The following is a 26,511-nucleotide window of genomic DNA, read 5'->3' as shown; positions in this document are numbered from 1 at the left end:
CAACACTGGCGTACTCAAGAATCGGTCTTACATAACCACTGTGAACGACACTCAGCTCTTCACTATCAAAGCCAAACCTCTTGAGGGACCTTAGCATAAACAACCTCTTATTGGCTTTTTAAGCATGTTATTAACCTGGATGTCCCACTTGAGGTTGTTCTGAAGATAAATGCCAAGGACCTTAGCCTCCGTGACGTATGACAGTGGTTCTGTACCGATTCGCAAGTCGCCAGCCTGGGGCTTGTTTTTACTGAAGCAAACCTGGATGGCCTGACATTTGGAGGGATTTAATTTGAGCAAATTATCCTTGGACCACTCAGTAAACTGATCAAGATCAGATTGTAAAAAGCTGGAGGGTTGTGATCCATTTACATTCTCTGCGAATGTCAGGTCATCCACGTATTTCCAACAACTAGAAGTGGAATTTTGAGCAGCATCATTTATGAGAATCTGAAAACCAATGGGGTCGAGTTTCGTGCCCTGAGGGACTCCTCCATGAAGTGAAACATAGTCTGAAAGAGTGTCATTAAAACGAACACATTGCTGCCTATCATGAAGGAAATCACAAATCCATGGAACGATGGACCCACGGACTCCCAAGCGGATTATCTTATGAACAAGGATGGTATGATCGACCAAGTCAAACGCTTTGGAAAAATCTGTTAGGACCACCGTTCCAACATTGTGATTTCCTTCCGCCTTGATTGATGCAGAAGAAGGCTAACAAGGTATTGGGATGTCGAGACACCTTTAACATTGCCAAATTGGCGTTTATCAATTTTATGCTGAATATCATCGAGGACCCACCCTGCAACAAAACCTTCCGCAACTTTAGCAAAAACAAAGGTGAGTGACACTGGTCTCAGTTTTTCAATAGTGGGGAGCAGTTGCTTAGGAATAGGCACAACTATTGCTTGTTTCCACTGTTTGGGAACCTGACCTATTCAATATATCAGTTAGGGGCACACTCAGTTCATAAGCGAACTCTTATGTCTAACAGACACAATTGAATAGTTAAAATTTCAACTTTTGATTTTGGGGTTTGAGGGTTTAGAGGTGCATATCTTGGTCAATTCTTGCTCGATTTTCACGAACAGGGTGTCAAATGAGAAAGCGAGAAAGCAAAGTCCAATTAGCAAATTGTATACTTCAGAATAATCCAAAATTATCAGGTTGTTGAACATCAAGAATGACTATAACTGACCAGTTTCTTTTTGTGCCTGTTATAGTAGGACTAACCATATGATAAAGGGGGTTGAGAGATTTCAGAATAGAGGGTGCTCTGTTTTTTTTCTTAAAAGGCCTTTGTTCATATGAACACTTGAAACATCCTAAAGACAATTATTATTTTGATTACAAAAATGGTAACAGCTGTTATTTACTACAATATAATTATTTAAAGAATATCATAATTTGGCCTACTTGTTAAACAAGCCGTGGGAAGGTCATTGAGTTTGTTTTCTAGTCCAAACATTTTCGTTACAAAAGGATATGAATATTTCCGTTCACGGGATAAGAAGCGTACCATGACTTTGTATGAACAAGTTCAATGGCATAACATTGAGCACCAAATAATTATAAACTTGAGTAAAACTTACATGATACAGATGAACGGGGGGGGGGTTCTTCACTACAAAGTGAGACTGGGAAACAATATGTGAATAAGCACCACCACAGGACAACAGGGTTATCCTAATTGACAGGATGTAAATGTCAAAAGGGTCAAATCAATCAATAGAAGTGGAAGAGAATGAATAGATAGGATAGGTGGACTAATGTCACTCAAAGATATTTAAAGTTTTTTTTGTCAGTTTGGTGTTGTTTGACTGCTATGTGCACAGTGATTTTCATCACTTTCAGTGTACTGTTTTCCTGACACTTTTGTGGGCTCTGGAATTGGCCATTTTTGGCCATCGAACTTTGCCTGTTTTTGTGCCTACTCTGGATGTTTGGTTTAGCATGTCTGTTTATATGCACAGTGATTTTCATCACTTGTTCTAGTGCAGTTTTGTATTACCAGTGATCCTTGTTGTTTTTGCAGGTTCAGCACTTCTGTGGGCCTTGGAACTGGTAATTTGTGGCTATCGAACTTTGTCTACTTCTTATGCCTATATTTGTTGTTTTTGTCCCCTGCGTACTGTCTAGTCTGCATTTTACTTGTTTCCCCACATCAAGTTGGTGTACCTTGCTTTTTTCTTTCCCATTATCAAATAGTTTTATATTTTTCCTTACGTTTTTGTGTCCAGATGCATGAAGTCCGTAAAAAGTACTTCCAGAATAATTCCGCCAGCAATAAATCCTATTGCAGCGGACAGGCTGAGCACTCCGCCATTAATACCTATAATAAAATTAGATAAGTCACGGCATCATCAATAAGTTAAATAAATAATATTATATTAAACGATAGCAATTTAAATTTAAACGATTTAAAACGAGGCAAATATGGCATCATTCAGACCTCATCGCATAGTTATTATTTCTCTAAGTAGATGTAGGCTAGATAGGCAAATATAGACGTCAAATTGGTAAAGATGGTCCAAAATGAGGACACGTACTAATTTTTCTAATTGTTTCAAATTGCAAAAAGAAAACTACTTAAACTAATTTACTTACCCAAATATATTCCTATGTTCTTTGCCTTGACACTCTCATCTAAGTAAACAGTCTGCAGTGCATTAGCAGGCGCATTGCCTATACCCATCAGAATTTGTCCTAACATGAAAACATAGAGATATTTGGATAGCCTTGATATATTTCTAGCTTCAGAAATCGACTCGTTGGCTTCACATGACGTTGCATTATTTTCGTTAGTACACAACATTACATTGGTGATATTGCCAACACTTGTTTCATACTCGTAGATTCCTGTTAAAAAATGTGGAAGCGCAAAGACAACGCAACCAACAGCGACGATAATTCCACCAGAAGCGATCCATCTTGGTTTGTTTCCATGAGCAAAGAAATACCCGAGAGTGATAATGAGAATTGATGAAGAAATTTCATACATAATTGGTATAAGAGCAGTTTGCGAGCTCGATAGTTCAAAACGTTTTTCAATGCTTGTAATGGATACATTGGTAAGGCCGTTAATACTCATGCCTGATGCCATGGTGAGACCACTGAGACAAAAAAGAAGCCATCGACTGTTGGTGCATGTTTTAAGAAATTTAGGACGCCATGACAGCCAGCCACAGGTGTGTTCATTTGCATACTCGTCCTCATTAGATGAACCGCCGTTGGTAACCTGAAATAACGTTAAACATACTGCAGTTACTGTCCGTTTTCCTCAACATGTATACACAATACGTAAAACAGTGCTTTTATTTCCCATTGACGCGTGACTATTTTAGGTCATTGTGTGAAATAGCCCTACGTTAACAGTATGGGGATATGACTAGTTAACGTCGCTGTGTGAAAAATAACCGGCCAATATTCAAAAAAGTACCAAGCGAACTTTCACAAAAGTTCTAGAAAATATAGTTTTTAACATGTCCTAAATTTTAGCTAATTTAGATGTTTGGAAATATTCGTAATTTTGGTGACTTTTAGTTCAAAATGTTATAGGTAATAGTACATTGCCTGAAGTTAACGTCGCTGTGTGAAAAATGTTCTGAATGCCAATATTAAAAGTAATCTTCTAAAATTCTAGACAATATAGTTTTGTAACATGTCCTAAATTTTTAGCAAATTTAGATGTTTGGAAATACTCGTACTTTGGTGTTTTAGGAAGGATATGTAAACGACAGATAACACCAAAAATATGAAGAAATTATTTCTAAACCGTGTTAAGTCAAAAATCATTATGTTGCTCATTTTCAAGAATGCTGGTTTACAAAAAGCACGACATTGTCTGATTTCGTGAACAAAGCCACACATAACATTGTTTCCTTTCGTTTCCTTTATAATCGGTTACCGAACTGAAGCTATGAATACCAGCTTTATTGCGATATCGCACATGAAAACAGTCACTTGTGCACAACCAGAGAAGATCCGATTTAATCAGTTGAGCTGTTTCAATGAGTGTTATCTTGGTTTAATAGCTTTTAATGGGGTTAAGATATCCTGCAAAGGTCGAGATGAATTTTACTGTAGACATGACTGCATCATGAATTTTATATTCTACATTCTTGTGAAGACCTGAGCGCAAGAAGACCGATCATGTATACACTGAAGTTACGTAAAGTTTCTTATGGGTTTTATAATACAAACATTTAATACATGTTCGCAAATAGATTCATCAGGATTGTCCATTAAAATTATACTAAAATGTTCTCAAACAAATCCAAATAAAGGTGATGTAAAAGCCTAAAAAGAATGCAACATACCTCAATGACGTTTCGTGCTGTAACACAAGCACTTTCTCAAATTGAATGACCAGCTTTGACCTTCCTGTTGGTAGCTGACGTAGGTGGTGCAATATTGATTCTTTGATGTGTCTCCTTTTCCATTTTTAGTTTCAATGTCTCTTATTTTGGCTTCTTCCCAGCCTATCACGTGATTGTCCTCGGCGACATGGTCCGTGAGAGCGGATTTCTTAGGGGCGCTGGCGACAGATGTTTTTCTGTGGGCCCTGGTATATAGTTTTTCTGAAGCCAGGTCCGATTCCGTTTTATGTTCTTTCATCCTTGTACCGAAAAGTCTGGAAGTCTCTCCGATATAGGATTTGGGGCAACCTAGGCAGGGAATTGCGTACACGCAATCTGCTGTTGTTTTGGTATCCCGTTTATCTTTGGGATGCACCAGGTGATTTCTAAGCGTTTTGTGTGGTTTAAAGTTCGCTTGGTAGCCGTGTTTTTTGAAAATTCTTCTAGTCTTTTAAAAGGTTCAGGTTCAAGGAAAACCGTTTTTGCCCAGTAAGCCAAAAGTCAATGACCAATCTCAAACCACCGGAAAAAAGTCGTGGCTTTGTGTGCCTCCCTTATAAGCAGGGCTTGTCATTAAAACTAACATGGGGAAAAGGAGACACATTGAAAGAATCAATATGGATAAGGAAGAGGGGCAGGCTAATACTCTCAACAGGGATTGTGAAGGAACTACTTTTTCCGCACATCTATGATCAGTTATTGGCAGCACCACCTACGTTAGCTATTTAAACCAACAGGAAGCAGCCGACGTCAATAAGGTCAAAGCTGGTCATTCAATTTGAGAAAGTGCTGTGTTACAAAATGGAAACGTCATTGAATGTTTTTAAGCACCTTTATTTGCTAAATTTGTTCACCCTCTGACGTACAATTTAGATATAAATTTAATACATGTTCCAGGATGAAAACATCACGAAAGGTTGTGAAAGATTTGTTTTGGCCTCTGAACATGTATAAAACATTACCAAACTATACGAAAATATACACAACTTTAGTGTATACATTTGAGGGTTCAAGTGGACTTACGGTCTTCTTGCCCTCAGGTCTTCATGTGTACCTCTGATTAGCCCAAATAAAGCGTATGTTTGGCCTCACTCCGAATATTTGAAAATCAACCATTTATGAGTGTTTTGTCTTCTTGAACAAATATATTTATGTATTAATTATAACAAATTTATGTAAAATAAATCATTTACTTTCAGATGAAGACTTCACACTTCAAAATAGTGGTATCCCATAAAAATTAGTTGCCTTTTCTCAAGTCTAGTGCATATCTGCCATTGATATCATGAACTTGCAAAATAGGCAAGCTTTGGTTGGTTATTTAAAGCCTGTTTTGCACAATATGCCAATGAGACAATGTGTAATGTTTCAAACTATAAAATTGGCATTTATATAAAAGAACTACTATTATAACCTAAAACATTACTGTTTCGTGGAGGTTACCATTTGCTTTATTCTTCTGTTGAATTCCATTTTAACAGTCTACTTCAAGCAATTCAATTGACCATGAATTGCTTAGAAGGACCAAAATAGGTAAACCATTCCTGCCACACACTACTTTCATTTTCACTGGTGATTTCCTCATACCCGATCGACTACGAATACATATAAACAGTACATAAACAACAAGATAAAAACAAGTCGTTAATTTGATTTGTCTCGATTTGATGTAGTTACTATATTTTCATTTAGTTTATTAGACTTTTGTACAAAAGTATAGTCATAACATTACCTTGGTCCATTGTAATGTCGTCTGCATCGTGTTCTGGTATGTCCTGTGTTGTCTTCCGATGAGATTTTTTGTCTGTAAACTATCTAAGTATAAACATATTAGTTAAATGAGACAAAATTTGATCAATCGCAGATTATTTCTCCGTAGGCCAAATTTCATGATTTTCCTTTTTGCATGTATTTGAATGATGAAAATATATTATAACTATATAAACTATAAATTTAAAAAGCATTTGTTTTCCAGTAGACAAAAATGTAGAAGAATGTGCGATACGATCACATGCATTAGTATTACTACCACGTGTGTCACAACTTTACGTCCTAAGATCGAGAATATGTGTCAACAAATTTTACTGACAAACACAGCGAATCTAATTAATTTATATATATTCAGTAGGGCGAATTGCAGTTTGCGATACATGATCAGTAACAAAAGAGGTAAAAAAAGCCAGGTAATTATTATTTTACTAACTTAGGCATATCAAGGGTTGAGAGCCATAAGGCCTCAACTCACAATTACTTGCTCCCATAAAATGAGCATAACGTCAACAATGGGGTTTTGTAGCTGCACATACACAGTTTTACTGTGCGTGTAGAATGTATTGATTGATATGGCGCTATATGGTGCTGCAGTTTTATGGATATCTCCTTGTAATGTTGTATAACCATGATAACTTTTATAACTCGTGTAATTCACAATCTTCTGGATGGTCCGACTTAAACTTGCTTGGGAAATGTTGCCCATTGAAGGGGTTACTTCTGGAGCTGCTGATCTTTCCAGGGTCTATATGCAATGCAACTCTAGCAATGTTTATTTGTGATCTAGCAGTTCGCGGTTCCGGACACTGAAGCTTTAGACTGCCGGTCATTAACATGTTTTGAAAGCTTGTCTACTAGTTTATTTTGAAAATGAAGTTTACATTCTGTATTGAAGAAACCCGGGTATTCGTAGGTAACAATGAACTTACAATATCTTATTGCTTACTTATTTATGAGTATACTTGTGTAGGAAACTGAAGACGAAAGAGACGATGAATTTACACACGGACTCTAGTTTCATTAAACGATTTTCGTCATAATTGAAGTGCCATAATGTACCATGCAGCTACCAAAATGGGTGGCTCTTTATTTCCAAATGAATAAATAACCTCAAATTTGATGCAGAAAGTAAATACAACCATTTTTTTTAATTTAGACGTTCAGAATCTGTTTTTGTTTGACAATGATATTTTCATTTACAGCCGGTTCCTTCTCAGATTTGTAGGTAAAAAGCGATATCCCCAAACATGAGCTTACTTCCTTTTGAATCACCCTGTAATGCAGTAAGCTACGTGTTTAATTCTTGTTCAATCGGTTGAAAAGGAACAGGAAACTCTAATTAAATCACGTGTTCCTTTAAAGCCACAATGTACGGTTTCTGTCAAATTTAGATTTTTTATTCATTAAGATACAAAATAGTGAAATAATATTAGTTATACAAAGTGACAAAGAAATCCAACTGGCAATTTTAACGAAAGTTTTCTTTCAAATGAGCAGACGTTTAGTTCTAAATTTTGATTGCTCTGTTGACAAACACATCGAATTTAATTAATTTCATATGCAGTGACAAAAAGATTCGCCTAATGGCGCTATATGCTACCTTTAGATAAGTTGAATTTTAGGCCCAACCAAAAAGTACCCTGCCCGTGGGCAAAATTCCCACCATTGCAAATAAGGGCACGGAATCTTACCAATTGTTGGGATTTCATGAATGGAGTGAAACTCTATATTTACCCCAAGCTATATGGAGTCCGAATATGTGCGTAATTAGGCAGAATCTTTACAGGTATTGAAGCTTGGAACATGAGTATTAATATTACTAAATATTCTCTCACTTTGTGGAAATGACAGAACATGTGTTCGGAGGTAAACAAATATGTGGGTTTTGGGTGACAGCGACGTCTGTAAAAGGGTCATATAACAGCCCTACATACGCGTCACTTTCAAAGTGGATGAAAAATTGGTAGGAAGTAAAAAATACCCTCAAAAATGGTCCAGGAAAAGTGAAAAATTGAAAAGGCAATCCTTACACACCTTTGGAAATCAATTGACAACCTTTCATCTGTTTTTTACGGCCATTGAGGTATAGCATGTTTTGTTCTCTGGGTTTCTCACGAATCTTTTATGTTATTATCAGCGGATATGGTGTGACAATATAAAAACGAATGTCAATTGATTAATACTTTTAAGTTATGGCCCTGAACATGCCGTGTACACTTTTCGTTGGATTCGACCATATACGTTTGCTATAATAGCTAGCCACGATGTAAATTGATAACACAGGGTGCATTGCCCATAATCAACTTGGTTTTCATTGGTTACTCTATTGTGGCAGTAAATTAAAACCTCTGAAACCTACCTTCCGCGCTGAATCGGACAGTCGTCTACAGCTTCAACACTCATCCGTGTGCTTTCTTCTCATCTCAGAGATAATAATCCTCTCACTGATATATAGTCTTATAATTTCACCGTATATTTTCCTTCAAACACCTATACAAAATGGCAGAAAAAAAGACATCCAAAGTAAATTGTTATCCAGTATGGCTAAAATAATATTATGACAATGCTTTCCACGGATTAATGATTCAAATGTAGGGCTGTCACACACTACATTATCCGTGTATGTGTGCATGTACATGTGGAAGCACTTTTCGGCACCGCATAGAGCAAGTTATGAATATTAATGAGATTCTTTGAGGGCCTTCGTGTCGGTTTTGATATCACCGTATGGCAAACCTGTGTAAGACTGTCTTACATGTAGAAAAATTTTGATATTGAGGATATTTGGTTTATTGATTGATTGATTGATTGATTGATGGATTGATTGATTGATTTACTTTTGGAATAAGTCTGTCATATGGCTCACTCACTCACTCACTCACTCACTCACTCACTCACTCACTCACTCACTCACTCACTCACTCAGTCAGTCACTCACTCACTCACTCCACTCACTCACTCACTCCACTCACTCACTCACTAGCCCAATTACCAATCAATTATTCAAGTACTCAATCAATCAATTCAATTAATCAATTATTATTCCATCCTTTTTCACACATTCACCTGGGTCATTCACCCACTCATCCCTCATTCATTTCACTCACTCATTTTACCGAACTCGTCTCAAATACTCGACCAATCACCCACTCAATGACTCGCCCTATCAATGAATCGCTTGATTAGGGGCCCGACTTTAGTAACTCAGAGCCCAATATAGTATTAATAGCCAGATATAGTAATTCGGGGCCCCAACTTAGTAACTCGGGCCCTGAGATAGTAACTCAGGGAGCCGACTTAGTAACTTAGGGCCCTGAGATAATAACTCTGGTTGGGGCCCTGAGTTACTATCATGGGTTCCAAGTTATTAAGTCTGGCCGCAAAGTTACTAAGTCGGGCCCCAAATTACTATCTTGGGGCCTTAATCTACTATATCGTGGCCCCGAGTTACCAACTTGTGGCCCCGAGTTATAATCTTGGGGCCCCAAGGTATTATATCGGGCCCGAGTTACTATCTTGGGGTCTAGAGTTACTAAGTAGGGCCCCGAGTTACTATTGTGCATGTTGAACTTATGAGAGCGCCTCTTACAATAAATAAAAATCCTTTAAAAGATGATGTGCTGAAATAGCTTGAAATGCAACCATTACTTTTGTAACATTATCATAGTAAACAAACACAGATTATGAAGTGCAGGGCGTTAGGTAATTATATGTACCCCAGGGTGGTAAATGTGGTCCGCCAAAATCGCTTGCCCCCCTTTGGCCGTGCCAAAAATCTTTTGACGTGCCAAAACCTTTGCTGCCCCCTTTTGACTTGCCAACAATCTTTGCCCCCTCCTTTACACAATAAGATTTTGGGGAACCCGAATTTAAAACCTTACATTGTCTTATAATAAATATAATGCGAGCGCAGCGAGCAGTCAACTTTTCATATTTGAACGCTTTCCTATACCTTTTTAGGGCGTAATATAGAAACGGTGCCAAAAATATCTGTGCCAAAAATCGCATGACCCCTAGCTTCGACCTGCCAAAAATCTCTTGACCCCCCTTTCAACCTGCCAAAAATGCTTGCGCCCCCCTTTGGCCTGCCAAAAAGGGGGAAGCGACTTTTGGCACAGATATTTTGGGCACCTTAAATCCGCATGCTTACTTATAGAGATAATAATCCTCACTGATATATCCTCAGAGTTAAAATACGCATATTTTCCTTCAAACACCCATACAAAATGGCAGAAAAACGACATCCAGAGTGAATAATTTTTCAGTATGGCTAACACAATGTCACAACAAAGCTTTCCACGCATTAATGATTAAAATGTAGGACTGCCACATACCACATTACCTTGATATATCCGTGTATGTGTGTACGTATAGGCTATATGTGTGCATGTTGCACCATGAACGTAGCCTCTTACAACGTCATCAACACATACTTGACCTGAAAAGGATTATAGACTGATGATATGTGACCGTACAGCACGAATGAGCCGTAAATTCCCTAAATTGTATTCTGAGTTACAGGGTAAAATGTGTACGAATGTCGTATTCAATGTCGTTGAAGGAGCAAAGTTTAACAAACTATAACCCCGCTTCTGGGTATCGTTTGAAGTCAAATGATATACCATTTTAAAGCTTATGATGTATATTTGTTAAACATGAAATAAAACAAAATTGACCGGGGGAGGAATTTACGGCTCATTCGCCGTGAACGGTCACATATATTGGAACACGGATGTGAGAGTTGGTATCTCTACCTCATTACATATAAATAATTTCACATTACACAGGCTAAACGGTAAAACAATACCCACGAAAAAGCCATTCGCAATATAGCAATACCCACTATATCAGCATACTAGCAGAGATGAGATACGTTCTCCTTCTCATCCTTCTATAATATATACTATATAGTCCGCCCCATATAGCTGTGTAGCACAATGATGAATTAACCCTGTGCCTTCTTTTCAATCAGTGAGAGCTCTTACCATGCTTACCATCCCTAATGTGAGAGCAGGGTAGTTCCCGCTAGACTGACTCATCCGATGTATTTTGGTGTCATGTATGTTAATCGCTTAGGGTTATATGGTCGAGGTTCTGCGTAGCACTGGGTACATACAGGGTGTCCCAGAATGATTTGTACCGTGTTTGCAAAAATAACTAAAAATAGAAGACGGGCAGTGTATCTATTTTTGATACCAGCATTATAATGTTGGACATGTCTCCTACTTATTCTGTTAATTTCAGCACGCTACCTTTATTTGTTTTGGCGTGGCATGCAATAATGCAAAATCGATGAAAAACGACTCGCATACCTTTGAAAAATGGCACGACACGATTAAATGAAGAACGTGGGATGTTTGGCACAGCAATTTCGACGACAACTACTGTTGGGGTTGCGCCTTAAAGCTTGCCGGACAGCTGCAATGTTCGCTCTAGTTCGTACAGTCTTACGAGCACCTGAAGATTCACACTGCCGATTCCTGACAGTTCCGTGCTCGTCAAATTTCTTTACGTTATACACTATCGTCTAATGAATCTTCTTTGCGTCTCAACATAGCTGCCGGTTTGCCAGTAAGTTTTTGAAAGAAATCCACGCTGCTGTACAGAAATTGAGGAGCCGCCTTTCAGTACCACAACCAGTTCGACCTCTGCAAGCATTTCAAATGATATGGACTCACACCACAATAACTATATTTAAAACTACCGCCAAAGAGAGAATGGGATTAGGCCACAAATCCTTAATTCCATATAATGATTGCTTCGTAATGTCATAAATAATAGATAGATATCGGCTATTTAGTGGAAATATGAGCAGGGCACAACTAAAATACCGCATAACTTTTTCCAAATAACTTCGTGCTGAACGGTTAGTAATGTTACAGATTTTCAAAATAGGTTGCGTTGTCAAAACTTAGAATTCACCATTTTTACGCAATCTTCTATAACTTCTACTAGAAACGTCCAATCTAAAAAATCTGAGGAAGCTAAATATATGTAGAACTTAAAATGCGAAACAATATGACCATTCAACATGCCCTTCATACCTAAAAAATTCCATCTTTCCCGGTATAGATCATTCTGGGACACCCTGTAGTATAGGTCGTATACATTATTTATAATTACAGTGCACAAAATGTGTAAAACCATAGACCATTTTAAATGGTCTATGGTAAAACATAGGTTACAACAACGCGTGTATACGACCTATATATATATTGCGTCTTTGGGCAAGACGCTTAATTCCCAATTGTTTCACTCCACCCAGGTGTAAAATGGGGAACTATCTAAGTCGGCTGAGAGCACCTGCGCATCAGTTGCGGACTTGTGGAAGCGGAAATGATTTTTATTTATCCTAATGGCAGAGGAATAATGGTTCAAGTGTGCTGATACTTATGTGTAGCGCACGTTAAATCACCGAAATTTATTTTATTTTATTTATCTAAATGTTAAGGATTACTTTTAGCAAGTTATAATCCGATTGAAGTAACTTCAAATATGGTTTGACTATTGACCTTGGATGACCTGTGGTTTTATACTTCCCAAATGACAGGGATCATTTTCCCCGAGCTACAGCCCAATTGGAGTAACTTTGAATTAGTCCTGACCCTTGGATGACCTTTCCGGTGTGATCATTTTCCGCAAGTTACAGCCTGATCGAAGTAACATTAAATTTGACCAGCTAATGTATTAACAGTGTTCCACCATTTCTTGCTGCTGAGGCTGCCATAAGAGAGTTCCTTCCTTAACTCGCCGTTATAGCTCTTTCTGACTACCTTCTCTGCACGATTATACTCTTTTCTAGCTTTTGTAAACTTATCCTTGTATTCCTTGGTGTTATTCTTTTTCAACTTCCTGAATAATCGGCGCTTCTTAGTTGCTGCTGTTTGCAGTGGTCATCAACCATACATTCTCGAGTCTTCTTGATAACGACCCAGCAAACACAAAAAAGTTTTTAAAACGTTTTAAATAAGTTATATTTTGGGTTTTGGTTTAGGTAAAAACGTTTTAATAACATTAAAATGTTGGGTTATATAAAGGTCGTGAAATCGTTTTAAAACGTTTTGTTTGAAAACACACTACAACAATATTTTTAAAATGTTTTCGAAATGTCATTGTAAACTATTTTTGCAAACATTTTTGGCCAAATATTTTGTCAACACTTAAATAACATTTAGACTATGCCATAGTCGATTTTTGATAAATAAAAATATGTTATTAATCATGATGAACGCATTCAGTTGAACTCGAAATTATACTGATATTTATTACATCAAAAATTAATATAAAATGATTATGAAAAAGTTTATATAATTATATTTGTGACAGTAAAAGTAAAGTATACGTAGGCTTATATTATTGAATGCAACATATCATAATGGCATAACTATGGTACTTCAATACTGAACAATTCTAATTTTAGAATCTGCCAGTTTATTAATCGCGAAAGCCCGAGTTAAAAATCGACTATGTACTTTGAATTTTAAACGGGACTTTGAACGGGCAAAGTCCCTAACACACACTGTCAATCATACTTGTTTATCAATCCAATTAAACCGCAAGCAAGTACAAGACGCTCTCATGCACCTACAGAGAGTTTAATGTTCCCGCCAACACAAAGGGCGGTATAGTTGTGTACCATGTAGTTATTAATGGTAATGGCAGGTGCCCGGAGGATTTAAACCATAACGAGATCTGGGCGACCAATCACAAGCCAGATCCATTTAAAGATGCATTACATCATGGCCCATTTTAGTAGGCCAGAAATCCGACAATCTCATAGTCAGTAGTCCACTTGGGAAGCTAACAAACAGAGGAAGTACGGCGACTGAAAAGATCAGATGTGAAAAACTATCAATTGTGCACAAATTAATTAAATCAGAGTTTTAAGCTTAAATGCAATAGCCAGAGTATGCACAATATTATTGGCAAGTGGACTACGGAGAAGTCTAAAATAACATTATGTTAAAATATTTGCACCCAGCAAACACAGAAATGTTCTTAAAATGTCGGGTTATATATATAAGGTCGTGAAAACATTTAAAAAATGTTATTGTAAATATTTTGGGCAAACATTTTTTGCAAAATATTTTTTCAACCCCAAAATAACATTCTGGTTAGAATGATTTGTACCAAGTTTTCAAAAATGTTTTTGGAATGTTATTAAAACGTTTTTATACCCTTTATATAACCCGACATTTTAATGTTTTCTGTAAAACATTTGTGTTTACTGTGCAGTAAATTACCAACAAATGTTATTTAATGTTATGAAAACGTTTTATACCATTAAGGGTAGGCGAGGTATTGTTGGTCGAAGCAACCTAAAAATCGATTTTCATTATCTAGATCAATATATTATTGAAAATTAACACCTTGATGTTTTGCAAAAGTTCATTCTATAAATTGTATACTTTGCAAACTTGCTTAATTTATTGTTGTTAATGAGTTATGTACGTTTTACAAAAGTATTGTTGTTTCAGCGCTCTTTACAACGTAACTCAAGAACCGCAGCACCTATAAAAGTATCTCTGTGATATTTTAATTCTTCTACACGCTCGCTATGAATTGAGCAATGCACTGATGATAGTGGTGATGTTGCTGCAAGCTTCTTCTGGGTCATCTCTCTTTCCCCAGCAGTCAGCCTTGTCGTACTGCCACACTTTGTGCTTGTAGGGTTTATCTCTGTACAGCGGCACGTACAGTTTAAAATGAACTGGACCGTAGTCTGAAGTACCTAGTCTTGCATGTACGGTGTAGGTGGCATCAAGATCAGTGATGACCAAGTCAAGAATCTAGTTTTCCCGGGTAGGTTCTCTTACCAATTGCGTTAGACCAAGAGCATTACACATCTCAAGTGTGTGACGTCCAGAAGCATCTGTTGTTCGGCTGCCAAGCCATTCTTCGTGGTGAACATTGAAGTTGCCAAGAAGAAATACTGAATGTGCATTGAATTCAGAAAGCTTTGATGATATCACTGTTAGCACTAGGTGGTCTATAAACAGCAGCAAAGAGTATTTTCTGTGACTTCCTTAAGAAATGTTAGTTAGAGAAATAACATCATATTTGTGTCTATGGTGACACTAATAATAGAGGATCAGAACATTGTACCAATTGTATGCCTGGTAACCATGGTAGTGACATATTAACCCCATTACTGACATGTATACAATGTTTGATGTAAAAAGTTATATAAATTCGTTTATTTCTAGTTGATAAATAAGACTTAGTGTTGGATTCTATATAAATAATTCTAAAAAACCCGTACCAAATCAAATAATCTACTACTATTTATCTCTATTCATAAGTGGCCTAATTTTAAGTCATATTAAGATGACCCAGTTTCCCAATTTGGAACTGCATAACAGCGTGGTTTTAATTTGAGAGAGACATAACATAAGACGTTTAACGATCAATTCTTAGCTCTCCAAGAAATTCGGACCCCGGTTGCTGGATTTTACATACGCGCCTGAAATGACTCACCAATCCCCAGTATAAACTTAAAATGTTTTCCAAAAAATGAAATAGGGAACAGACCCCGGGTACAAACCAATGATAATGTCAATAGAAGAAAGCAACTGCTTGGAGTTAATATGACAATATGAGTTTGTTTCAAAAAATTCAAATAAAACCACGAAATTTGTTCTTGATAATGAAGTTTCTCATATACGGCACAATGTTGTGATTGCTGGAGTCATCCTGTAAAAGCCCATTCAGTGATTTGCTCACCCGGACGATCGTAAAAATCATCAAAATTCAGATTTTGGTATATTGTCATTGTCATAGATGTGCTAACATAGCCTGCTAGGGGTACACGAGGTATTGTTTGTCGAAGCAGCCAAAAAAAAAAATCATTATCTTAATCAATATATTATTATCATTCTAAAAATTATATACCATGAAAACTTGTTCAATTTATTTTTGTTAATGAGTTATGTACGTTTTACAAAAGTGTTGTTGTCTCAGCCCTCTTTACAACATAACTCAAGAACCACAGGACCTACAAAAGTATATCTGTGATATTTGAACTCTTCTACACACTCGCTAAGAAATGATCAATGTAATTTTAGCCCAAAGTCACTACAATCCGCAATATGCTGTGAACAACCAAATGGCAACAGTTTCAATAGTCCCTAATCTTGGATTTGGATGATTTTTACGATTTTCCGAGTGAGCAAATCGCTGAAAAGGCCTTTAAATGAAATTGTGTCCAGCAGCGTAGTGCAACTGCACCAAGCAACAATACAAATATTGACCTCGGTGCATTCTGAAAAGAAAACCTTAACGTATTGGTACATGGTTAGTACTTACCTTACAGTTCGATCAGATAATATATGGAGAATACAGTGCTTCCTTCCTTCCATATACGTGCTTACCTCAACTGATTGAGTATCAACGCACGGGCTTTACGTGCACAGTTTTGCCTATGCACGATCCTGGAACCTAGGATTGATTGCAGATATCAGCTTGTTGTTATGTTATCAAGTAATTATGTTATCAAAACTGATAAAAATGCATTCTTCTGTGAATGTTTAAACAAATTAAATTAAAAAATACTTGTTTATAGCACCCATATTATTAAGGTCTAATGAAAGGTCAACGAAAGGCAACTGAAATTAATTAAACAGTAAATTGCATTGTAGCAAAAGCTAGCAAACACACAATAGGTAATCTAGTCCGCTTTCATTTATAAAAGAATATGATTAATATAATATTGGTCAGGTCAACTACGAAGATGCAGTCAGGCATTGTTGTTGTTTTGTATTTTGGTTACCATGGTTACGTACAATGGCGCAACTGGGCTCATTTGCCTTGGGGTAAAATTCATGTCCACTAAAAATCCCAACAAGAATTAAGGGTACGTGCCCTTATTTGCTAGTGGGATTTTTATGTGAGGGCACTTTGTGTCTAAAATTCCAGTTATGTTAAGGGAGCTCATAACTAATCAATAATTTAAGGTTTGCACATACAATGTCAAGAGTGTTGATGAAAAACCATTGTGTATTAATATTTAAACATGGGTCAAAATATTTGAGAAGTCTAATAGAGCTATCATGTTATTGCAGTCAAATATAATAAATTAGCCACACGCATGAAAAACCATTCAGTTGCGGGATTATATCTAAATTATCCTGATTTTGCTTCCAGGTTTTGGTTTTTTTTCCATTTCGAATACACCTTTTTGCTTGCTTCTTCCTTATTATCAAATTTGATTTACCAGCTGGTATGCTCAGTACAATTTCTTATTTTTAGAATCGATCTTACGGCAGCTAGTCTGCTCACATGAATTTGCCACCTCTCATGTTCATTATTAGTCCTTCTTTTAACAGCTGGTCTGTTCTGTGCAATCCCCCTAATCTCTTTTTTTGTTAGATATTTACTCGTAATGTGCAATAATTATTTAATGTTTTTCATGATATTTAAATGTTACCTGAGTGCAACCTTTTTTTATGTAATTTGATGTTTTTACTACTCTAATTGTTTCTTAAAATGTTATTTGTGGTTGTTCACTTAAATCATATTGTAAAAATCATGTAATCAGCCGATTGGCTGCAATGCGTTATTCAATAAAATAAACTATATACTATACTCTATACTATTTACGATAATTTGGATATTTTAGATATTTTGGTTATTATTAAGACTAATTAGGATAATTTGGATAATTCAGATCATTTGGATGTCATATCAATTTGTAAGCGCTCTTTAGCAAAGTCATAGTTCATTGAATTTACAACCGTATGACAAAACAGGCGAAAATAGAAAAAACCTTTTTGCACAAGATTTGCAATTTAAAGAAAATTGGTCATTGCTCATTCTAGTGACGCTAGTATATGGAGAATATAAGTGTGCTTTTTCATTTACATGTTTAATGACATAAAATTTGAAAAATATTGTAAGAAGCACTTGAGGTTTTGACTTTTAAAACCTACATTTTGGTCAAAAAATATGCATGGATAGGTAGTTTTCAACAGATTTTCCACATTCGCCTTGCTATAACATTGAATTGCTTTATCTGTTGACCTAGTGACGAAAAGTGTTTTGAGGGGGAAGTGTTAACTTTCGTTTGTTAAAAAATCATCTGATTGGATGAAGGGAACACCTGAGGTCTCGACAAAAACCAATCAAAGAGGCCCATTTTTCAGCTAGAAGCTCCACATCTCTTACATTGCTATACACTCAACCGTGTAATGTAATCAAAGTCTGCGCGGAGACAATTCACTGCTTGCTTGAGAGCTCTTGTACGCACATGTGTGCTCTGGTGTATCGAGGTGGAAGCTGTGCGCATGATGGTTTATAAGAGAATCGTTTTTGTATAGAAACCTTTCCATATGTCATAGGCCTAGTTAAGATAATTTGGATATTTTAGATAAATTGGATATTATTATGGCTACTTAGGATATTTTAGATATTTTATGCACATATAAGTGTATGCATCGTTCTTTAACAGTATAGTATTTTCCAACAACATCCATTGTCTAGAATATATGTATATTAGTGTATGCATCGTTCAGTCTTTTCCAACATGGTCTAGGATACTTTATGCATATTAGTGTATGCATCGTTCAGTCTTTTCCAACAACATCTATGGTCTAGAATACTTTATGCATATTAGTGTATGCATCGTTCTTTAACGGTCTTTTCCAACAACATACTTTATGCATAATAAGTGTACAGCCTGTCTCAAAAACAACGTTAACAACGAAAGGGTAAATTCACAATTGTGCCACTTTTAATAGGGAACAGGGCTGGACATGTAAATCAATGATAGCTGATGTTGATGCGTCTATTGCACTTCCCGGCTTCGGGGTTCGTGCATAAGACGCATCTACATCAGCGCATTATTTTGTCTAATTTTTCCAGAATACTTTATGCATATAAGTGTATGCATCTTTCTTTAACAGTCCTTTCCAACAACATCCATGGTCTAGGATATTTTAAGCACATATAAGTGTATGCATCGTTCTTTAACAGTATAGTATTTTCCAACAACATCCATTGTCTAGAATATATGTATATGGTCAATTCCAGCGAAAGCGGGACAAAATTCTCTCTATGTTAACTTTCCACTTTAAAATGTCATTAATAAAGGAAATCACGTTATTGATGGAGCATATCATGTCACGTCCAATGTGCTCTCTTTGTGCATATAGGCCTTTACTAGCAAGTCATACCAGGGGACAAGTTATGATAGCTTAAATGATTTGGCGTTACCCACGAATTCAAAGATAAAGCACCATATATGTCATTGAATGTCCTTAAATCAAAATGAAATTATTACCGTTAGAAAGACGTTTGCATGATCTCTCATCATATGTAAAACGATTGAATTCCACCAAAGTTTGTGGACTCTAGAGGCCATTAAGTCAATTTGGCTAATAATTTTGTTACCCGCGTATCCAAAATAAAATGATCGTTCTGAAAAATGTTAAGTGAATATGCCATAAATGACTATATCATGAAACGAAGTTTCGTTCTATAATTCTGAGGTCCAAGTGATTATTTTATGCAAATACGTTTTACCCATAAAATTCCATAAAATCAAATTTGACGTTACCCACGTATCAACTGTTACCCACGAGTCCAGCAAATATAATCGCCATAACTTAAATTAACATTTAATGACTTTGGACACTGAATTTAGTTTGACAAGCGCTTAAAATTGTAAATCGTAAAAATACGTTCACCGCTTTAAAAAAGAATCTACGACGGTTTAAACTTTTGTTACCCACGAATCCCGAATAGATGCTAACCTTGAAAAATAAGGAGATTGTTTATTTTAAGTTTAAATCAGCACATATTCAAGCCATGGGTATGCTATAATTTTGACAGTACTTACAGTTTATACACCTAAGAAACGCAAACCCCAAACGGTACTATAGTACTTATAGCTTTACCCACGAATTCGGCGTTACCCACGAATCCAAGGATTTACTCGTAAATTATATGTTTCTTATGCATCTTAACATTTTGAAAACATGCGAAATAGGTTCCAAAACAGTCCTGTTTAATAGCGTCCTCTTGAAGGTATACTGAAGCTGCATCATGAAGTTTTGATTGATTATCCTAAATTACCGTTTTTTGGGTAAATGCAATTAGTTAGAGAAACGGGAATCATTGAAACACAATGGAGGAATAACCGCATGGTGGTTTCCAACCTTCTGTAATAGTTTCTATTTTGCCGCTTACCAATACATACCTTCAAATATGTGTTACCCACGAACATTTTGGTTACCCACCAATCCCTACTTAAATTATAGTTAACAATGTATTGATAGTGTTTTAGTTCATAGGAACTGTCAAAAACGAGTTAATAGAATATTGCTGCATGAAAATATGGAATGATTTTACTAAAATAATAATATAAAACTGTTTGCTCTGTCTATTTGAATTTGGCAACTTCATTATTCTCAAAACTTTTATACCCAAAATGCCATAATGATCCATTCTAAATATTCCATGTAGTCTGTATTTTGATTAAAATTCATTTTAGTGCCATTGCAGCCTGAATTATTGACATACGGAAAAGTATTTTTTATTTTTATTCATAAAAATTAATAGGAATTGCTATTTTCCAGACGCTGTTACCCACGAATCCATCCGAGATCCTCATCCTGCGACGAGATACAAAATCTAACTTTATATTTATATGAAGCATTTATTCTAATCTTTCGAAATAATACAGTAATGTTAAATGACAGCCACTTTGGAAAGAGTTCGAAGAATTGACACAATCTTAACTGTACACCTGGTTCTTTCTTAAAATTTGTAATAACCAAAATATTTCTTTGTAGATATAAGTAATAAAATTCTATTTTACGTTCAAAGTCTTCACCGGTTTCTAGTGTATATGAGTCACACATAAAATATTGAAAGATATTAAAGAAAGTGAAATTTTATGGCGTACAACAGGTGAAAAATGCTTGAATTCGTGGGTAACATGCATATGCGCATTTAACACTTTATTTGGTCTAGCAAGAAAAGTTATTTTTCAATCCGATGGCACTTCCACCTGATGATTCACTAGACATGATCGTCTCATTTGATAAGTCTAGAATTGAAAAGGAAAACATTTTCAAAATGGCCCCCAGAGAGAATTTTGGCCCGCTTTGGCTGGAATTGACCATATATTCGTGTATGCATCGTTCAGCCTTTTCCAACAACATCCATGGTCTAGGATACTTTATGCATATTAGTGCATGCATCGTTCTTTAACAGTCTTTTCCAACAACATCCATGGTCTAGGATACTTTATGCATATAAGTGTACAGCCTGTCCCAAAAACAACGTTAACAACGAAAGGGTAAATTCACAATTGTGTCACTTTTAATAGGGAACAGGGCTGGACATGTAAATCAATGATAGCTGATGTTGATGCATCTATTGCACTTCCCGGCTTCGGGGTTCGTGCATAAGACGCATCAACATCAGCGCATTATTTTGTCTAATTTTTCTAGAATACTTTATGCATATAAGTATATGCATCGTTCTTTAACAGTCTTTTCCAACAACGTCTGTGGTCTAGGATATTTTATGCACATAAGTGTATGCATCGTTCTTTAACAGTCTTTTCCAACAACATCCATGGTCTAGGATATTTTATGCATATAAGTGTATGCATCGTTCTTTAACAGTCTTTTCCAACAACATCCATAGTCTAGGATATTTTATGCATATAAATGTATGCATCGTTCTTTAACAGTCTTTTCCAACAACATCCATGGTCTAGGATATTTTATGCACATACCGTATAAGTGTATGCATCGTTCTTTAACAGTGTAGTATTTTCCAACAACATCCATTGTCTAGAATATATGTATATTAGTGTATGCATCGTTCAGTCTTTTCCAACAACATCTATGGTCTAGGATACTTTATGCATATTAGTGCATGCATCGTTCTTTAACAGTCTTTTCCAACAACATCCATGGTCTAGGATACTTTATGCATATAAGTGTACAGCCTGTCTCAAAAACAACGTTAACAACGAAAGGGTAAATTCACAATAATGTGCCACTTTTAATAGGGAACAGGGCTGGACATGTAAATCAATGATAGCTGATGTTGATGCATCTATTGCACTTCCCGGCTTCGGGGTTCGTGCATAAGACGGATCAACCTCAGCGCGCGTGCATTATTTTGTTTAATTTTTCTAGAATACTTTATGCATATAAGTGTATGCATCGTTCTTTAACAGTCTTTTCCAACAACATCCATGGTCTAGGATATTTTATGCACATATAAGTGTATGCATCGTTCTTTAACAGTATAGTATTATCCAACAACATCCATTGTCTGGAATATATGTATATATTCGTGTATGCATCGTTCAGCCTTTTCCAACAACATCCATGGTCTAGGATACTTTATGCATATTAGTGTATGCATCGTTCTTTAACAGTCTTTTCCAACAATATCCATGGTTTAGGATACTTTATGCATATTAGTTCAGTTTTATTTCACCTTTAATAATTATTACAAAGTAAAGCAAAATCATATGGTAGGAGACCAAACAGAGCAGAGCTCGACCATTTTTGGCCACCCTTTACAGTATTAAGTTAAACATTCAGGACGAAACACAATCAAAAGACGTATCAGGACATAATTATGTGCAGACAAAGACCGGGCAGGACACGTGAGACAGACAATGTTGGCTATGGTTTAAGATTACCTATTATACATAATAGTAATAATAATTTTGAAATTACAAACTAACGATATAATAACTCAGATTTGTACTTATTTTTGAAGCTTGTCAGAGTAAGTGAATTTTTGGTATTTAAACTAATATTTTTCCATAGTATAGACTCTTGTCGTCTAACAGTGTTACGGGCTAGATCATTTTTAAAATGATGAGCTCTATACATTTCCGATGACCTAGTATAATACTATAATTTATATGCATGGATCGTACTAGCTTTAATAAAATAATTTGCAAAAATATCTGATAGAAGATCATTGTAAAATTTATACATGATAATTGCTTTCTGCAGTTTGTGGATTTCATAAACTGTGAGACTATTGAATGAAGCAAAAATTATTCGCTTTTGCTTAATGTGAATTTTGTTTAAGTTACAGTTATTTTGATCAGCCCAAATAATATTACAATAATTAATGTGTGGCAAAACCAAACTTATATATAATGTAAACAATGTTTTTAAAGGTATGACATTAGTGTATGCATATAAGTGTACAGCCTGTCTAAAAAAAACCCCGTTAACAATGAAAGGGTAAAATCACCAATTGTGCCACTTTTAATAGGGAACAGGGCTGTACATGTAATTCAATGATAGCTGATGTTGATGCGTCTACTGCACTTCCCGGCTTCGGGGTTCGTGCATTAGATGCATCAACATCAGCGCGCGTGCATTATTTTGTCTAATTTTTTCTCCCAACAAGTAATACGCGTTCATTAATCTATAAGTGTGCAATATTTGTTTGTCATGGCGTGACAAAGAGAAAAGCATTTACCATGATAAAATCATTTACATTCACATGTATTTAATTTTACAGCAGAATGTGAAATATTTATTTATCTTTTAATCTGTTTTATGTGGAAAAAGAGAATCATCAATAAAATAGTAAGAACAATTTTGTTTTGTTGTGTAATGATGGCATGATGCATTCTTTTGATTTCACGAACATGACAAAGGAACACTTTATAAACTTTTGAGAGCTAAGACTATACCCTTGAAGTTAATGTAAGTATCATGTCACAACGGTATTTTCTAATTACCAAAGAGGACGCTTTTTACTTGCACAATTTTGGCTGTATGCATGTATTTTGCTCTGAGCTTGCTGTCTTATTTGCTACTGAGTTGTATTTGAACCTGCCTTCATTTGTTCAATTTGTTTTTAACCCACAGCATGTAGTTTTCGTTGTTTGCTTTTATATTTTGTTGTCTTTGTCTGGAGAAGAGCAGTTTATCTGCTCGAAACGTCTGTTGCTTTTTGTTTGTTTGTTTGTTTGTTTGTTTGTCTGTTTGGTTTGGTTTGACTGTTACGTGTATAGTGATTCTCCTCTGTGTACTTTTGTACTGTTATCCTGACTCTTATATGGGCTCTGGAATTGGCAATTTTTGACCATCGAACTTTGTCTGTTTTTGTGTCTACATAGGTTGTTTGATTTATCGTATATGTGTATGTGCACAGTGATTTCCATCACTTGTTCCAGTGTACTTTTGTATTCCCATTGATTCATGTTGTTTCTACAGGTTTAGCACTTCTGCGGGCCTTTGAACTGGACAACTGGTAATCTTTGGCTATCGAATTTTACCTTTTTCTAATGCCTACATTTGCTGTTTTTGGCCCCCCCGCGTACCACGTCTAGTCTGTATTTTACTTGTTTCCCCCTTGCTCTCTTTCTTTTGACTTATACTGCACTTTTAAGCAATTTATAAAAGTTTTTATATCGAACAAAAGATCGCGCAATTCAATGTTTATAGCAAAGCGGAACGTGGTAAATGTATTGAAAACGGCCTATTCACACACAATTTTTGTAGATGTAGGTTTTAAAAGTCAAAACCCGGTTGATCCTAACAATATTTGATTATGATTTGATATTATATGATTTTATTAACATCGTGGCCAAACGGCCGAATTGCTTTATACAAGAAACACATAGACCTATATATAAATTACAAGAGATATTACAACTTTATTCTGTTTATTTGCAGAAGATATCGAAAAATGCTGGCTACATAATTTGATAAAGGGTTAATAATTTATTTAACATTATTATATAGCCATGGTTGTTCTCTATTTACTATACAGTGATACCAAAATAAGTACAAATATTCCCCACATAATGTCGATATGACGTCATAAGTTGTGCACGCCTTCGCAAAATTGGGAAATTCTGGCTTTGTATAAAAGTATTGGCAAAACTGATTTTCGGCTAAATATCAAACGAACATAAGAGTTTCTGATAAATGTGAAAGTTTTAAATTAACCTTTTAGTTTAAAATGGTGGATGTCTTTAATGGTCGGTCCTACCTCCGGGTATAAGGTGGTGGGTAAACATTTTTATCACCGAAATGAGCGCAAAGGATGGATCTATGGTTAGCTTAAGGTTATTAATTATTTTAAACTGTTGTGATTGGGTAGTTCACAGCATCTTACGAATGGTAGTGAGCTTTGGCAAAAACTGCATTGCTCAATTCATAGCGAGCGTGTAGAAGAATTAAAATATCACAGATACACTTTTATAGGTGCTGCGGTTCTTGAGTTACGTTGTAAAGAGGGCTGAAACAACAACACTTTTGTAAAACGTACATAACTCATTAACAACAATAAATTAAGCAAGTTTGCAAAGTATATGATTTGTAGAATGAACTTTTGCAAAACATCAAGGCGTTAATTTTCAATAATATATTGATATAGATAATGAAAATCGATTTTTAGGTTGCTTCGACCAACAATACCTCGTCTACCCTTAAGTGGGTAAGTGTAATCACAAGCGTTTCCCCATTCAGTGATCCCAGCGAAAGCCATAACTTACAAATATCTCAAAAAGTCAATTGTCATATTATTCTACGGTGCTTAGTTCAAGAGTTATAAGGTCGAATAGGTCAAATGTCAAAACTTATATACACATAGGTGAAAATTAAAAAATGGTCCAATTTCATCGAAACTGGTGTCAAATTACTCCTCTTAACATAAGAAACCCCAAACATATACGTAATGCACAATTTTGGTGCAATTTGTATTGTCATGTCCCATTTCAGAGTTAATGCAGCCAAAGTCCAATAGAAATATGTCCATGCATAACCTTTGACCCATGATTTCATCAGATTCCGAGGTTACAAATTTCTCAAACAAATTGTTTTCCTATTTCGTTTGTCGAGAGCAGTAATTTGAGACAAAACGCGATTGAATCGGCGCATTTCAAAAATTCGGCATCTGTGCATGAGATATTTGACATTTGACCTAATTTACTCTATAACTCCTGAACTAAGCACCCTAGTACATTATGACAATTGCCTTTTTTGTATTCCTAACATTGAGAGGAATAATATGAGGTATATTGCAACATGATAGAACAATTTTAAATTTTGGGCCTATTATGACCTTCAACCCCTCGTGGGAATCATAGGGGTATTGAAAAAAATGGAACCAATTCTAGTTTTATCATTTGAGGTGTAAGGATGCCAAAAATCATTGGTTCCACTAATGTAGCAAAATCAAAATGCAAACCCAAATATCTCCGCAGAGTGCCCTGTACTATACTGTTTAATTCTACCGTACAGGGTACTTTTCTCCTACAACGTAGCCACACATGGTTCGTGAAGGATCCCTCAAATTGATGCATGGGGTACCTCTCAACGTCTCACGTCTGAATGGTTAGCAAAATTGCGCAGGACTCATCAACAAAATGTTCACA

The 26,511-nt window shown here is 35.9% G+C and overlaps 1 protein-coding gene and 1 long non-coding RNA gene across 2 annotated transcripts in view; both read right to left on the bottom strand.

Moving 5' to 3' along the window:
• Nucleotides 1-26,511, bottom strand: part of LOC140157395 (solute carrier organic anion transporter family member 4C1-like) — a 44,807-nt gene that overhangs the window by 4,836 nt on the left and 13,460 nt on the right. The gene's annotated exons all lie outside the window — the stretch shown is intronic.
• Nucleotides 6,112-11,850, bottom strand: LOC140167535 (uncharacterized). The gene is made up of 3 exons (XR_011861060.1): nt 11,120-11,850; nt 8,494-8,624; nt 6,112-6,179 (listed from the first exon to the last, which is right to left on the bottom strand). It is a non-coding gene; the product is annotated as an uncharacterized lncRNA (long non-coding RNA).

Source organism: Amphiura filiformis, chromosome 1 (assembly GCF_039555335.1).
Source record: "Amphiura filiformis chromosome 1, Afil_fr2py, whole genome shotgun sequence".
Taxonomy (NCBI): Eukaryota; Metazoa; Echinodermata; class Ophiuroidea; order Amphilepidida; family Amphiuridae; genus Amphiura; species Amphiura filiformis.
The sequence above is the reverse complement of the archived record's forward strand: the minus strand, read 5'-3'. Positions and strand labels throughout refer to the sequence as shown.